The sequence below is a fragment of the Ranitomeya variabilis genome, chromosome 5, assembly GCF_051348905.1.
Source record: "Ranitomeya variabilis isolate aRanVar5 chromosome 5, aRanVar5.hap1, whole genome shotgun sequence".
NCBI lineage: Eukaryota > Metazoa > Chordata > Amphibia > Anura > Dendrobatidae > Ranitomeya > Ranitomeya variabilis.
This window is the reverse complement of record NC_135236.1, coordinates 81697680-81714318: the sequence shown is the minus strand read 5'-3', so window position 1 is coordinate 81714318 and position 16639 is coordinate 81697680. Positions and strand designations below refer to the sequence as shown.

General features: G+C 45.9%; 1 protein-coding gene across 1 annotated transcript in view; it reads left to right on the top strand.

Moving 5' to 3' along the window:
• Nucleotides 1–631: 631 nt before the first annotated feature.
• PSD4 (pleckstrin and Sec7 domain containing 4) overlaps nt 632–16639 on the top strand; it is a 64068-nt gene continuing 48060 nt past the window's right edge. The window contains exon 1 of the mRNA XM_077262676.1: nt 632–827. The gene's annotated coding sequence lies outside the window, so the exon portion shown is untranslated. The remainder of the gene's footprint in view (nt 828–16639) is intronic.

Here is a 16639-nt window from a genome sequence, read left to right as displayed (position 1 = left end):
TGGATTTTTGTGATATCCTGAAGTATTGCAGTATATAGTACCAATGATCCAACAATCTCAGCTTTGAGTCCCTTGGGGGCTACGATATAGTCAGAAGGAAACTTTTAATCTCCCGTCATTTTTCTCCATTTAAAAATAAAATAATTACTGAATCCATAAAAATACAATAGATGATAACGGCCTCGAGGAAAAAGTCCATGACCCAGCGCCTTCCACAGAAACATAAAGAGGACGCAGGGGGGAAAAGGGCAGAAAACAAAAACAGTTGGGGTTTTTTCAAGTTTTCTTAAATTTTTTGTGCCACTAAAATAATAATAATAATAATAATAATAAAAAGATGATACAGGTTTGGTTAAATGCATTTTGGCATACAGATGATACGCTGCGCACAAATACACTAATGTGAATCTAGACTAAGATATGTTGAAGTGAATGGTGTCAGTCAAAACTACTACTCGTCCTGCAAAACACACACAAGGCTATGGGGATGGAGACCAGGTGGTGTCCGCCATGGTGACGGTGTCCGCTCCCCTCAGTGTCCTCTCTGCGCCCTCTCCCGCCTCCGCCATTACTCCTCACTGCCGCACGCTGTAATGTGAGCTGAGCTCTGCTGCTGCTTTTTTTTTTTTATTATTTCCGGTAAACACAGACTGCTCTGTCTGTAGAACAAGGAAGGAGCTTTCACCGACACCGACCGTGCGCCACACTGAGGGGAGTCACCGACCCCACCGTGCACAACCCTGCGCCATTTACCCGGAGCACAGCGCCCCCCGCCGGAGAGCACGGGGGACGGAGCGTGCGGCACAGCAGGCAGCCGGGCTGCTTAGGTAAGGAGGGCTGCTGGGACATGTAGTGAGCGCCTGGTTATGGCGGAGCTGTGTCCTGAGCTGTGGCAGTCCTTCCCCTGTGGTCTGTGTAAGGATTAGGACCCCCAATAGCTCAGCTGTTTGACTGGGCTGTATGCACACCCGATGTACACAGACAGCACCCCCATAAGTGCAGACCCCGCTGTGACCACTCATACAGGGGGACACAAGTCACTTTGCTATTTCCCCCCACTATAGCTGCTGTACTTGTGTGTCCCCCTATTATGGGGCACAAATCATTATTTTTGGTTGTTTAGGGGAGTGAAAAAACAGTAAATGCTGCTCTTTTTACGGTTTTGTCTTCCTCTGGGTGTTGGTGATATTACAGCTGAGCAACATTTATTTATATATATATCTATATCTATCTATATCTATATATATATATATATATATATATATATATATATATCTATATATATCTTTATGCTTGGGTTTTTCTTACACGCTTTGCTCAATAACATAACTTTTTATATATATATATAGGACTTTGTTTTTTATTTTCCCAGCAGTGGTGCAGTGTGATGTGTTGTGTTTTATGATTGGTGGCATTTTAGAGTACATCTGTTTTTTGGGTAAATTTTAGTCTTTTTGGAAGGCAGAATCCATGGCATAAAAGCATTTAATCACCATTCTTATTTTTTTTTTTTTTTTTTTTATGGAAGAGGACTTTTCACAATGTATGTATATTTATATCTATCTATCTCATAAAGGATGCAAAGCACTGTGGAATTAATGGCGCTATATATGTGAGTGAAATAATATAAACTATAATATATATATATATATATATATATATATATATATATATATATATATATATATATATTATAGTTTATATTTTACTCACATATGTAGCGCCATTAATTCCACAGTGCTTTGCATCCTTTGAGATAGATAGATATAAATATATATATATATAATTATTATTTTTATTTTTTTTCAGATTAATTTTTTGTTGTTTTGCTTCTCTTTGTGGGGGTCTGATGACTGAGATCCGCACCGATCAGCAGAATGGGGTACTTCTCCACATTAATCCCTGCTGGATGGAGTGGCCGAGCGCGCTTCTCCATTCATTCCCTATGCGGCTGCTGAGCGTTGCTTTTCTTGCTGTCCCGTACAGGATGAAGATTGGGCTTCTAATCTGCCGCTCCATTTTGAAATGGGCATGAGACCCCCATTGGTTGAACCCACCACCACCAGTCAGCAAGTTATCGCCTATCTGTTTTGACTAGACAGCCCCTTTAAGTCTTGTGTCTCTTACTGTAAAATCTGACTGATGGTCTGTACATGTCCGGCCTGGGAACCATTACTAGGTTTCTGCCAGCCAGAAGAGAAATCCTGATGGACCCCATTGTAAGTCTGTGGGGTCCATCGGCTGATCGCTAGGGCCCTGGTGTTACACCGTGTGAGAGGAAGCCATGATGGCGTTTATCCCCCGATCATTACATGTCTGTAGATGACTCTGTACTCCATGGCTCCGCCGAGACCATCACTGTGGTGTACAGCCTCCATGTCCTCCACTCCTGTAGTGCAGCCTCAGGCTTTGGGCCTGTGATTTGGAGGGGTGATATTTTCGTCTTCTGGTCCTCTGTGACTGTCTCCTGTCACCTCCCGAGGAGGCTGATGAAGTATTTTACTAGACTTAGTTGTAATTTGAAGATTTTATTTTTCTGTCGTTGTACAATTTGAAGATGGGAAGATAAGACCGATGGCTGAAGACGTCAGCGCCATCCCTGGTAATTATGTGCGGATTAGGGTGGAGCGTGCGGGATTAGCGCTGCAGTATTGTGCGGAGCGTGCTGAGCGATTGTTCATAGGAATGGCCGCGTATGGCGGTGGAATCACACGCAGTATTAATAGACGTGTCAGCTACACGCCATGGTTCCTGTTTGTCAGATATATATTCTGTAATATGTGCATAATGTAGGGCGGAATAAGCCTGGGATGCACCCATCACCCTACACACGTGGGCACTGCAGGGACTGGGGGCAGTATATCTGACTATATGGGCACTGGGGGCAGTATATCTGACTATATGGGCACTGGGGGCAGTATATCTGACTATATGGGCACTGGGGGCAGTATATCTGACTATATGGGCACTCGGGGCAGTATATCTGACTATATGGGCACTGGGGGCAGTATATCTGACTATATGGGCTCTGGGGGCAGTATATCTGACTATATGGGGACTGGGGGCAGTATATCTGACTATATGGGGACTGGGGGCAGTATATCTGACTATATGGGCACTGCAGGGACTGGGGGCAGTATATCTGACTATATGGGCACTGCAGGGACTGGGGGCAGTATATCTGACTATATGGGCACTGGGGGCAGTATATCTGACTATATGGGCACTGGGGGTAGTATATCTGACTATATGGGGACTGGGGGCAGTATATCTGACTATGGGCACTGCAGGGACTGGGGGCAGTATATCTGACTATATGGGGACTGGAGGCAGTATATCTGACTATATGGGGACTGGGGGCTTTATATCTGACTATGGGCACTGCAGAGACTGGGGGCAGTATATCTGACTATATGGGGACTGGGGGCAGTATATCTGACTATATGGGCACTGGAGGCAGTATATCTGACTATGGGCACTGCAGGGACTGGGGGCAGTATATCTGACTATATGGGGACTGGGGGCAGTATATCTGACTATATGGGGACTGGGGGCAGTATATCTGACTATATGGGGACTGGGGGCAGTATATCTGACTATATGGGGACTGGGGGCAGTATATCTGACTATATGGGGACTGGGGGCAGTATATCTGACTATATGGGGACTGGGGGCAGTATATCTGACTATATGGGCACTGCAGGGACTGGGGTCAGTATACCTGACTATATGGGCACTGCAGGGACTGGGGGCAGTATATCTGACTGTATGGGCACTACAGGGACTGGATTCAGTATATCTGACTATATGGACACTGCAGGGACTGGGGGCAGTATATCTGACTATATGGGGACTGGGGGCAGTATATCTGACTATATGGGCACTGTAGGGGCTGGGGGCAGTATACCTGACTATATGGGCACTGCAGGGACCGGGGGCAGTATATCTGACTATATGGGGACTGGGGGCAGTATATCTGACTATGGGCACTGCAGGGGCTGGGGGCAGTATATCTGACTATGGGCACTGCAGGGACTGGGGGCAGTATATCTGACTATATGGGGACTGGGGGCAGTATATCTGACTATATGGGGACTGGGGGCAGTATATCTGACTATATGGGGACTGGGGGCAGTATATCTGACTATATGGGGACTGGGGGCAGTATATCTGACTATATGGGCACTGCAGGGACTGGGGTCAGTATACCTGACTATATGGGCACTGCAGGGACCGGGGGCAGTATATCTGACTATATGGACGCTGCAGGGGCTTGGGGCAGTATATCTGACTATATGGACGCTGCAGGGGCTTGGGGCAGTATATCTGACTATATGGACGCTGCAGGGGCTTGGGGCAGTATACCTGACTATATGGGCACTGCAGGGACTGGGGGCAGTATACCTGACTATATGGGCACTGCAGGGACTGGGGGCAGTATACCTGACTATATGGGCACTGCAGGGACTGGGGGCAGTATACCTGACTATATGGGCACTGCAGGGACTTGGGGCAGTATATCTGACTATATGGACACTGCAGGGACTGGGGGCAGTATATCTGACTGTATGGGGACTGGGGGCAGTATATCTGACTATATGGGCACTGTAGGGGCTGGGGGCAGTATATCTGAATATATGGGCACTGCAGGGGCCGTATATCTGACTATATGAACACTGCAGGCTGTAATAAGTGGGGAAAGCGGGTAGCAAGTGTAGCGCCGCCGCAGGGGAGATGAATCATGAGACCCTGTCTGTGTTACGGGACACTCACAATCACCGTCCATGTTCAGTTGTAAAATGTACGGTACATTTCCAGGAGGAATAACAGAGGATTGTCAAAATGCATATTTGTATGAAAAGATGCCCATGATTGGTGTTTCATAGGGAGCACAGGTACTGAAACAGACATGTCAGGAGCGGTGGAAGGTCCCTATTAATGGACTTCTCTATCAGTTAATGTGCACGGTTTTCTGGGGTTAATTATTCATTCTAGCTCTAGGGCTATCCATTTTTAGTTCCTGTGCATGTGATGTAGATGTACAGATCCAGTATAGATATTGCTATCTGTCGCTACATGTCCTGGTACGTCTGCAGATGTACGTGAAATCCGGGCAGCGGCATGTTCCTGCAGGACCTGATGCTGCCGCAATCTGATCTTATAGGGGCTCGGGGTCTGGTGCCAGGATTGTGTGTGATTTTCTGGACTGAATCCCACAATAATTACTCCCACAGTAGTGAGGAGCCGGCCGGCCATGGGCACGAACAAAGGAGCCAGTGTATGCGGCTCTGCCCCAGCTGCCCTGTGAGGACGTCATCTATATGTCCGTGTGTCAGTGGTCCCGCTATAAGGCCCATTCATCGGCAGCCAGAATCGTCCTATTGTGGGGACATAAGGAATAACTTTTTGGCGAGTCCACCTGTGCTTTAGATGGGACGGAGACTTTCCTTTATGTCTACATAGTCTGACGCTACTAACTGAAATGTAACTTAGCAGGGAAAGGATAATAAAAAGTAAGATTTCAGCTCTGAAGTCTTCAAGATGTGAATGCAGCTCTGAGCTACAATACAGACAGTAACTCGGGATTACTTTTGGAAATGTACAAATTCCCAAAAAATTGAGTATTGCCACTTCACCCTTTTTAATTGTCCATCCTGATTGGACGTTGTTGAACTGTGTGGGGACAAGCCCAATTGACGAGCAGGAATGGTAACACCCAGTTGTCACTTCATTCATTCATTTCCAGAAGGAGTTAATACAGGAACTGTAAGAATTGATAGTTCAGAATTATTTACTGTAAGAGCTATTAATGAGGGCTTGTCTGCTCCCCCGACATTTCCAGGGTAGATGTATGTCTGATAACTAACATGACAGATGTCTATGCAGAACATGTGCTGGGCTTATATAGATATGGTGCAGGGGGTCACTTAGTTTCCTCCACAGCTCTGTGCAGAGGACCTTTCACCAAATGTTTCATGTGGAACTGTGATGTAATAGAGCGGAATAAAACTACTTTTTGTCTCTCTGTTGCGTAGATATCCGCAATCAATGTATTTGGCACCAAATGAGTTAACTTTAGTTATCAGATAGTTTTCACTGGGGGCGTGTTCTGCTGCCTCCTGTATGACACTGACCAATCATAAATAGGCAGCAACATAGAAGTGCAGAAAGATCTGTGTACAGATCACAGGGTTCGGCCAGTATCCGTGCCCCTGGGTTCCTCCCATGCTACAGAGATAAAACTGGCTCTGCTTGCAACATTAGAGACTGCACGGTGCGAGCCAGCAGCAGGTCAATCAAGCAGGAGCCCACTGCCCTTTAGGGAAATAGCGAGGCAAGGGAGAGGCGTGCTCCTGCAGAAACCCCTTTAAGAGGAGAATGCCGACAAGACAATACACAGCCTTTCTTAAAGTGATTGTCCTAGCCACAAATATCTTGTGATTGCTGGGATCCGCCCCGATTGGCTAATTTTATTCCTGACAGGGAACTTAATCCCTTTTATTGAAGAGAACGACAGCTGCTTCATTCATTCATTCACTCATTTATTCATTCATTGACCCATTCATTCTCTATTGGACTTCCGGAAAAAGCAGAGGGCAGCACTGGTCAGCCCCACAGGGAATGTCTGGAGCGGCGGTCAAGTATCTGCACTGGCGCTTCATTCCATAAAAGGTATAAAGGTTCCACGTGCTGCCGAATGGGGTGGATCCCAGCAGTTGGGCCCCAACCAGTGGATAACTGGTTTACACCAGACAACCCCTTTAAATATTGCATTGAATTGTACCAGCTATGGAATTATTCTTTTCCCATCTGTTAAAGGAAACTTCACTTTGGAAAACGATATTTATTTATTTTTTTTTTTCCAGCTATAGGGTTAATATACAGGTAAATAACATTATGATGCTGCCCGGCCGCCTTAAGTGTGGCCACTGGGAGAATATTTCTCCCATGAGTCGCCGGCTTTCAGTCGTAGGGTCGTGCCGGAGCAGCTGCTGTCACCACTTACTATGCTGTGAGCCGTCCCGGCACTTTGATTGGCAGCCTGCTCTGCACAGATGCCCCGCACCGCGAGCTGTCAATCAATCTGGCTCCTCTCGGGAGGAGTAAAGCTCATTTGCTCCCAGCGGCGGGACAGCATTATATAACGCAATTTACCTTCAGATCGACCCTACATCTGCAGGTAAATAGATTTTTTTTTTTCAAGGTGACAGGTTCCCTTTAAATAAAATAGCTAAGTCCAATGATGGAAATATGAAGAGTTTTGGTTCTAAAATTAAATTTTTATTTTTTTTCAATACTTTTTTATTATGCTGAAAAAATAAAACTGCACCTGCAAAATAACATTTCCCGACAGTGAACGCTTGTTTTTTTTTGTTTTTTTTGTTTTTGTTTTTTAAATATTTTTTTGCCCTTTTTTACAGTACATTATATGAGACGCCATTAAAGAATAAAACTCGTCCTGAAAAAAAAAATAATTCAAAATTTAAAACTAATGAATCGGCAAAAGATAAAATGAAAGTTATGGCTTTAGGAAGAAATGAAAATATTGTCGTGGTGCTTAGAGGGTTAAGCTTTGCCCCAGGGAGGGGGTGCTGGTACCACCTCTACCCTTCTACCTTGCACTGCCCGCTCCGGCCTCATTATTCTCTGGGAGAAATGCCACTTCCCCTTTCGCCCCGAACATTGTGCTCTGCCGGGCTGCGAGCGTGCCAAGAACAGCTGGCTGCCTGCGAGCTTCCTGCCCACGAGACCGCCGAGCCCTGACCGCCCCTGACAGCACCTGTCTCAGCTGCTCGGGTCCATCTCGGCTCCTTGGATTGGGCTCCTTGACCATCCAGCGAAGGGTGACAGCGCAGAACAATAGGAAGGAGACGTCTGCGGCCAGGTAGGAGGAAACTTCTGGTTTATGGCAAGGTCAGGGGTACAAAAAGCGAGTAAAATCTGTAACAAAAGCTGTGCCCCAGTGATTATAGAGGGCTGGATACAGAGGATCAGCCTGATCCACAGCTGCTGGGAATCTGATCTGTGCCATGTGTCCTCAGATTAGTTTACAATACAACAAAAAGTTTTGAAAAACTTTTCTGCTGTAACTTTGTTGCAGAATCACGAAGGTTTCCTTTATAAATGAGGCAGACATGACGTGCTATCAGGTGTGTGATCCCTGAGCGTCACGCGTCTGACGTGCATGATGAGACTTGCGTGCGGTTTGATGACCCCTCCTGCTTTGTCTAATAGACGCCACTCCAAACGCCAAGGGGAGCAACACGAGTCTCACGAGGTAGTCACATCTACAGCGATCACTTCTACGTGGCTTTATAACGCTCTGCAAATGCTGCATATCTGAACATAGTCCGAGTTTGCAGCACCCTGCAGGTTTGATTATGGAGTTGCTTAAAGAGCAATTCCATAATTTAGACCTTCACATTGGCGCTCAGATGAGTAGTATTTCCAGTAGCCTATAACTTCAAGTAAGTGCTGGTTTTCTATAAAGGAATTTCCCAAAATTGTATGTTTTCCCCTATCCATATGATAGGAGATAACTTGCTGACCGCTGGGTCCCCCCCCCCCCCCATGATCCTCAGAGCGGGGCTCTGCAGCTTCTTCATGAATGGACTAGAAGTGATCGTTCGTGATCTCCTCTCCATGTCTTGTCTATGGGACTGCAGGGAGCGCTGTTCTCAGCTTTATTCACAGAAAATGCTACTCCTATAAAAACATTCCTTTACAGTACGAACCCACAAATATATGTGATAAAAATCTGGAAAAATATGGGTTAATCCACCGGACTCATTTGTCTGCCAATACAAATACAGTACTTTTTGTTTTTTTCAGAGAATATGAATGATAACACCAAAACTTTTTCTCCACTCATGGTTAGTGGTTGGGTGAAGCCATTTATTGTCAAACTACTGTGTTTTCTTTTTTTAAATCATAATGACGACCCAAAACATCCAATTGATCCTGATCAAAAGTTCACATACCCCATTTCTTAATACCGCGTACTGCCCCCTCTAACATCAATGACTGCTTGAAGTCTTTTGTGGTAGTTATATATGATATTCTTTATTTTCTCAGATGGTAAAGCTGCCCACTCTTCTTGGCAAAAAGCCTCCAGTTCCTGTAAATTTCTGGGCTGTCTAGCATGAACTGCATGCTTGAGATCTCCCCAGAGTGGCTCAATGATATTGAGGTCAGGAGACTGAGATGGCCACTGCAGAACCTTCACTTTGTTCTGCTGTAGCCAATGACAGGTCGACTTGGCCTTGTGTTTTGGATCGTTGTCATGTTGGAATGTCCAAGTACGTCCCATGCGCAGCTTTCAGGCTGATGAGTGCAAATTTTCCTCCAGTATTTATTATTATTAACCCCTTCACCCCCAATGGTGGTTTGCACGTTAATGACCGGGCCAATTTTTACAATTCTGACCACTGTCCCTTTATGAGGTTATAACTCTGGAACGCTTCAATGGATCTTGGCGATTCTGACATTGTTTTCTCGTGACATATTGTACTTCATGATAGTGGTAAAATTTCTTCGATATAACTTGCGTTTATTTATGAAAAAAACGAATATTTGGCGAAAATTTTGAAAATTTCGCAATTTTCCAACTTTGAATTTTTATGCCCTTAAATCACAGACATATGTCACACAAAATACTTAATAAGTAACATTTCCCACATGTCTACTTTACATCAGCACAATTTTGGAACCAAAATTTTTTTTTGTGACGGAGTTATAAGGGTTAAAAGTTGACCAGCAATTTCTCATTTTTACAACACCATTTTTTTTTTAGGGACCACATCTCATTTGAACTCATTTTGAGGGGTCTATATGATAGAAAATACCCAAGTGTGACACCATTCTAAAAACTGCACCCCTCAAGGTGCTCAAAACCACATTCAAGAAGTTTATTATCCCTTCAGGTGTTTCACAGGAATTTTTGGAATGTTTAAATAAAAATGAACATTTTACTTTTTTTCACACAAAATTTATTTCAGCTCCAATTTGTTTTATTTTACCAAGGGTAACAGGAGAAAATAGACCCCAAAAGTTGTTGTACAATTTGTCCTGAGTATGCTGATACCCCATATGTGGGGGTAAACCCCTGTTTGGGCGCATGGCAGAGCTCGGAAGGAAAGGAGCGCCATTTGACTTTTCAATGCAAAATTGACTGGAATTGAGATGGGACGCCATGTTGCATTTGGAGAGCCCCTGATGTGCCTAAACATTGAAACCCCCCACAAGTGACACCATTTTGGATAGTAGACCCCCTAAGGAACTTATCTAGATGTGTGGTGAGCACTTTGACCCAACAAGTGCTTCACAGAAGTTTATAATGCAGAGCCGTAAAAATAAAAAATCATATTTTTATTCGGACTCCCATGACAGCACCACGAGAGAGGGGATCCGCCCCTTTAGGAACAGGAAACCCACAGATACAAAAGGGCGGCACCTCTCCCACGCATCAGTTGGTTTCCTGTTCCTAACGGGACGGGATCCTACAGATTTTCAAAAGGATCCCAGGCCGGCCGGCCGACTCAGGTAGCGGGGGGGTCTCCTACCTCGGCCGGTGCGGAATCCCTGGTAGATGTCGCAATGGTCCTGGCAGGGCTGCATATGGTCGACATTCCAGCAGAGAGCGGTCACCGGTGGTGTCCTGACTCTAGACCAGCGCCGCGTGAGTATGTCCCCTGGGTCCCCTCCTTCTGGGTGCCGGGGTCTCGGGAATGCGGCGATGCTGGGCGCCATCCGGAGGTGCTGCGGCTCTGTCCGGCGTCCTCGCCGCTCTGTGCGCTGAGGAGAAGCGCTGGGAGGCCGGGTGACGCCGGGGGGAGGAGTTGGCAGTCACTTCCGGGTTTCTGGGGTCCTGCGCATGCGCAGTGATTTCCAAGATGGCGGCGCCCACCGGTATAGCGTCGCCGGCGTTCTGAGCCCCAGGGTTTACCACCTGCACCAGGGGGAGGCCGGATGAAGTAATCAGGGGAGCGCTAGGCACAGCTGCTGGCTGGGGGAGAGATTATAAAAAGAACTCCGGATCGTGATCCCTTGCTTCTGGCCTCATATCTGGTGAAGATGGAGGACGAGCACGTGCAGCTTCTGGAAGCCCAGAAGCCTAAAGAGAAGGATCACGACAAGAGGAGTAGTGAATCTGGCCACAAAAGCACCTCCAGACAGGGGTCTGGAACGTCAGCCAGGAGAAATCCCCCTCGCATTCCGGTACTTTTTTTTGGGCAGCGCTGGTAAGTGATCTTCGTGAAAGTTCACTCAGTGACATGATTCCCCTCATATGTTCCATTATAGGGGAAGAAATGTGCCGGGAAGGCGAAACACAGGGAGTGTGGAATCTGCGGAGTTCCCCTACCTGATTCGTGCCCTAAAAAGTTATGTGGCCCCTGTATACAGCAGACGGTGAGGTCTCAGTAAAGGGGAGAGGGGGACAGCATTATATCTACAGGGATTAGATTGCTTTACTTACCCCCCTCAGGTGGCGGAGGAATCCCTTACTATGACCACCAGCTTAAAGGAGATGATCAGGATGGAGGTCAGACAATCCTTAAAGGGTTTTTCTCAAGCAGGAAGCTCTAAATCCAAAGCTCCGCTACTCTCCGATTCTTCAGTAGAAGAGGATAAGGAGGAAGTTTTTTCTGGTTCGGCTGCGTCATCCTCTTCCTCGGATGAGGACACCGCCCGCTTCTGTCTACCCCTTGAACGAGTGGATAAGCTGGTCAAGGCGGTTAGAGGAACGATGGGCATAACGGAACCGAGACCCCAACTTTCCAAGGAGGAAATTATGTTTAGTGGGTTGGAGCAGAAAAAACGTAGAGTCTTCCCGCTCAACGAAAAAATCCAGGCTCTTATCCATAAAGAGTGGAAAAAACCTGAGAGAAAGGGTTCATTACCTCCAGCGCAGAAGCGCAGATACCCGTTTGATGATCCTGCAGTCACCAACTGGGAAAAAGCCCCCAAGTTGGATGCGGCAATAGCCAAGGTGGCCAAACGGGCCTCTCTCCCTTTTGAGGACATGGGGACCCTTAAGGACCCCCTTGATAGAAAAGCGGACACCTTTCTAAAAAGTACCTGGGAGATGGCGGCCGGTTCTTTAAGGCCTGCGGTGGCTTCAACCTGTACGGCCAGATCAATGATGGTCTGGTTGGAACAATTAGAGACTCAGTTAAAAGAAGGTGCATCAAGGGATTCTATCCTGACCGCCTTGCCACTGATCCAAGAAGCAGCCGCTTTTTTATCAGATGCGTCTATTGACTCTGTCAAAATGGCTGCTAGGGCAGCAGGACTCTCGAATGCGGCCAGAAGGGCGCTTTGGCTGAAATGTTGGCCAGGCGATATACAGTCAAAATCAAAACTCTGCATCATTCCATGTAAAGGGGAGTATCTATTCGGACCCACCTTAGATGAACTCCTAGAGAAAGCGGGAGACGACAAAAAGAAGTTCCCCAACCTGCTGGGGTCCTACCGTCGTCCCTTTAATAAAAGAAGGTTTGGTCGCGGAGGGAAGCGTACCTTTTCACCTTCAAGGGATCGGTCTAGGTGGGACGACAGACGTAGACGAGGTACGGGATATATGTTCCGTCGTTCCTCAAAAGAAAGGAAGAAGGAGGATAAATGACTAGGAGCCCCGGTGGGGGGCAGACTTTTGCATTTTGGATCAGAATGGTCAAAAATCACGAATAGTGTCTGGGTGCAGGATACTATTTCTCGAGGTCTTACTTTTGAGTTTTGCCATACCCCACGGGATAAATTTATGTTAACACCCTTACGTTCTAATCCCCTAGAGCAATCTGCTCTAGAAGAAGAGGTTTGGTCTCTCTGTTCTAAAAATGTTCTTACACAAGTTCCAGAGACTGATAGAGGGAAAGGATTCTATTCTCCCTTGTTTCTTATTCAGAAACCGGATAACTCGTATAGAACCATTATAAATCTCAGACATCTTAATAGTTTTTTGGTTAAGCATACCTTTAAGATGGAGTCCATCAGCTCGACAATAAAGATACTATTCAAAAACTGCTTCATGGTGGTAGTCGACTTAAAGGATGCCTATTACCACGTACCTATTCATGTGGATTTCCAGCAGTTCTTGAGGGTAGCAGTATTAATGGGAGGAGTTATTTATCACTTTCAGTATAGAGCTCTTCCTTTCGGTATAACATCAGCCCCTAGAGTATTCACAAAAATAGTGGCAGAGGTGATGGCCCACTTACGAGAATCTAATGTCCTTATTGTCCCATACCTTGACGATTTCCTCATAATAGGTAACTCGGTAGAACACTGTTTGTCCCAACTAGAACTAACTAAGGTTACGCTGGAACGCCTAGGCTGGATAATTAATTTTGAAAAATCTCGATTACAGCCTCAAAAAATTCAGAAGTTTCTGGGCTTATTACTAGATTCAACTACACAGCAGTGTTATCTTCCGGAAAATAAACTATCTCAGATTCAGCATCAGGTACTAAAAGCAGTAAATACACCCTCTATGACCCTGCGGCAAGCTATGTCCCTGTTGGGGTCGCTCACATCGTGCATACCAGCGGTAAGGTGGGCACACTTTCACACTAGATCCCTCCAGAAAGAGATTTTGGTTAAGGATAGAATCTTGAGGGGTGTATTAGAGGAAAAAATAACGCTAGAACCAGCAACTCTTAAATCCCTAAATTGGTGGCTGGATAGGGATAATTTATCAGCAGGTGTTCCCTGGATGATAGACGTGTCCCGGGTTGTGACTACGGATGCCAGCTCCTCAGGTTGGGGGGCTCACATGAATGACATTATAGTGCAAGGCCAATGGGAACCATACTCAACGTCCTCTTCCAATCAGAGAGAATTATTAGCAATCGAATTGTCAGTTAAAAACCTCCTCATGTATCTGCAGGGCCACCACGTCAGGATCCTCTCAGACAACCGGGTGGCAGTCTCCTATATAAATCATCAAGGAGGGACACACTCCGAGGCTCTGATGCAGATCACAGATCGTCTCCTCCGGATGGCAGAAGAGAATTTACAATCTTTGACTGCTCTGCACATCACAGGAAAAGACAACATAAAAGCGGACTTTCTCAGCCGCAATGTTCTAAAGCAAGGAGAATGGTCTCTAAACGGAGACATCTTCAGACAGATTGTACGCTTGTGGGGTCAACCGGTAGTGGACCTATTTGCCACAAGAGAAAACAAAAAAGTAAAAAACTTTTGTTCCCTAAATCCCAGGGAGAATCCACTGGCAGTGGATGCATTCCTCATAAAATGGGATTTTTCTCTGGCCTACGCCTTCCCGCCACTGAACCTACTACCTCTAGTGGTGAGGAAGGTCAGAGAGGATCGTGCGAGACTCATTCTGATTGCTCCCTTTTGGCCCAGGAGAACCTGGTTTTCATGGCTCAGGATGATGTCAGTGGGCGATCCCTGGGTACTTCCAGACATCCCAAATTTGCTCTCCCAGGGGCCGATACTCCATCCACAGGTGAAGGGACTTCATTTGACGGCTTGGAGTTTGAGCGGTCATTGTTAGAAAATAAAGGCTTCTCTCCTAAATTAGTCGATACCCTTTTAAGAAGTAGAAAGCCAATAACAACAAGAATCTACTCCAGAACCTGGAGAAAGTTCTTAATTTCCTCAGAATTTAATATTAATGACGGTGTACCAATACGTCAAATATTGGAATTTTTGCAAAGAGGGTTAGAGTTAAAACTCTCCACAAGCACATTAAAAGTACAAGTTTCTGCACTTGGGGCCCTGTTCTCATGTAATATTGCGGGAAACTACTGGGTGTCGAGATTCATCAAGGCGGTCGGTAGAATTAGACCACTTTATAGAAACAAAATGGTACCATGGGATTTAAATCTTGTCCTTTCTTCTTTGACAAAACCCCCTTTTGAGCCGTTGAATGAAGCCTCAGTCAGGATGTTGTCTCTCAAAACAGCTTTCCTAATAGCTATAACATCTGCTCGTAGGATAGGAGACATCCAGGCACTCTCTAGACTTCCCCCGTATATAGAATTTCTCCAGGATAGAGTTATCCTTAGACCGGACCCAGCCTACTTACCAAAAGTAGTATCTCAGTTTCACAGATCGCAGGAAATAGTTTTACCTTCATTTATCCCTAATCCGTCTAACCCTAAAGAAAGGGAGCTCCATACCTTAGATGTCAGGAGATGCCTTCTTCAATATATCTCGGTCACTAATGATTGGAAGAAGGACAATGCGCTATTCCTGTCCTTCCAAGGTCCAAGGAAAGGGGCTAGAGCATCTAAATACATACTAGCTAAATGGATTAGGGAGGCTATCTCTCTTGCTTACACGACAGGTGGGGGTCCGGCTCCGCAGAATCTGAGGGCACATTCCACCCGAGCCATGGCGTCATCCTGGGCAGAGAGGTCTGGAGTGTCGGTCGACCAGATATGTAAGGCGGCCACATGGTCATCCCCTTCCACCTTTTTCAAACACTATAGATTGGACTTGGGGTTCTCCTCAGATCTCACCTTCGGGTTAAGGGTGCTGCAGGCGGTGGTCCCTCCCTAAAATGGCTTACATCTCTGTAAATCTCTCGTGGTGCTGTCATGGGAGTCCGAATAAAGCATTAAGCTACTTACGGGTAGCGGCATTTTTCGGAGGCCCATGACAGCACCCTTAGTTCCCTCCCTTTTCACATGGGGTTGCACATCTTGAAGTTATAGATAATATAAAGAAAAAATGTTATCTTCTCACGTGTGTTACTTTATTAAAGTCATTGTGTTTAATTGTATGCCAATATTGTGTTTGCTTGTCATTAACTGCGGTAGTCCTCTCAGGCTCTGTAATCCAACTGATGCGTGGGAGAGGTGCCGCCCTTTTGTATCTGTGGGTTTCCTGTTCCTAAAGGGGCGGATCCCCTCTCTCGTGGTGCTGTCATGGGCCTCCGAAAAATGCCGCTACCCGTAAGTAGCTTAATGCTTTTCACAAAAATGATCTTTTCGCCCCCAATTTTTTATTTTCCCAAGGGTAAGAAGAAATTGGACCCCCAAAATTGTTGTGCAATTTGTCCTGAGTACGCTGATACCCCATATGTACTCCCAGCAGGAAGTACAGCAGCGTCTAAAAATAACTAAAATTGACAAATCTCCGGGCCCGGATGGGATACACCCCCGAGTACTGCAGGAACTAAGTACAGTCATTGATAGACCATTATTTTTATTCTTTAAAGACTCCATAATAACAGGGTCTGTACCACAGGACTGGCGTATAGCAAATGTGGTGCCAATATTCAAAAAAGGGGCAAAAACTGAACTCGGTAATTATAGGCCAGTAAGTTTAACCTCTACTGTGGGTAAAATCCTGGAGGGCATTCTAAGGGATGCTATGCTGGAGTATCTGAAGAGGAATAACCTCATGACCCAGTATCAGCACGGGTTTACTAGGGACCGTTCATGTCAGACTAATTTGATCAGCTTCTATGAAGAGGTAAGTTCCGGACTGGACCAAGGGAACCCAGTGGGCGTAGTATATATGGACTTTTCCAAAGCTTTTGATACGGTGCCACACAAAAGGTTGTTACATAAAATGAGAGTAATGGGGATAGGGGAAAATATGTGTAAGTGGGTTGAGAGCTGGCTCAGGGATAGGAAACAAAGGGTGGTTATTAATGGAGCACACT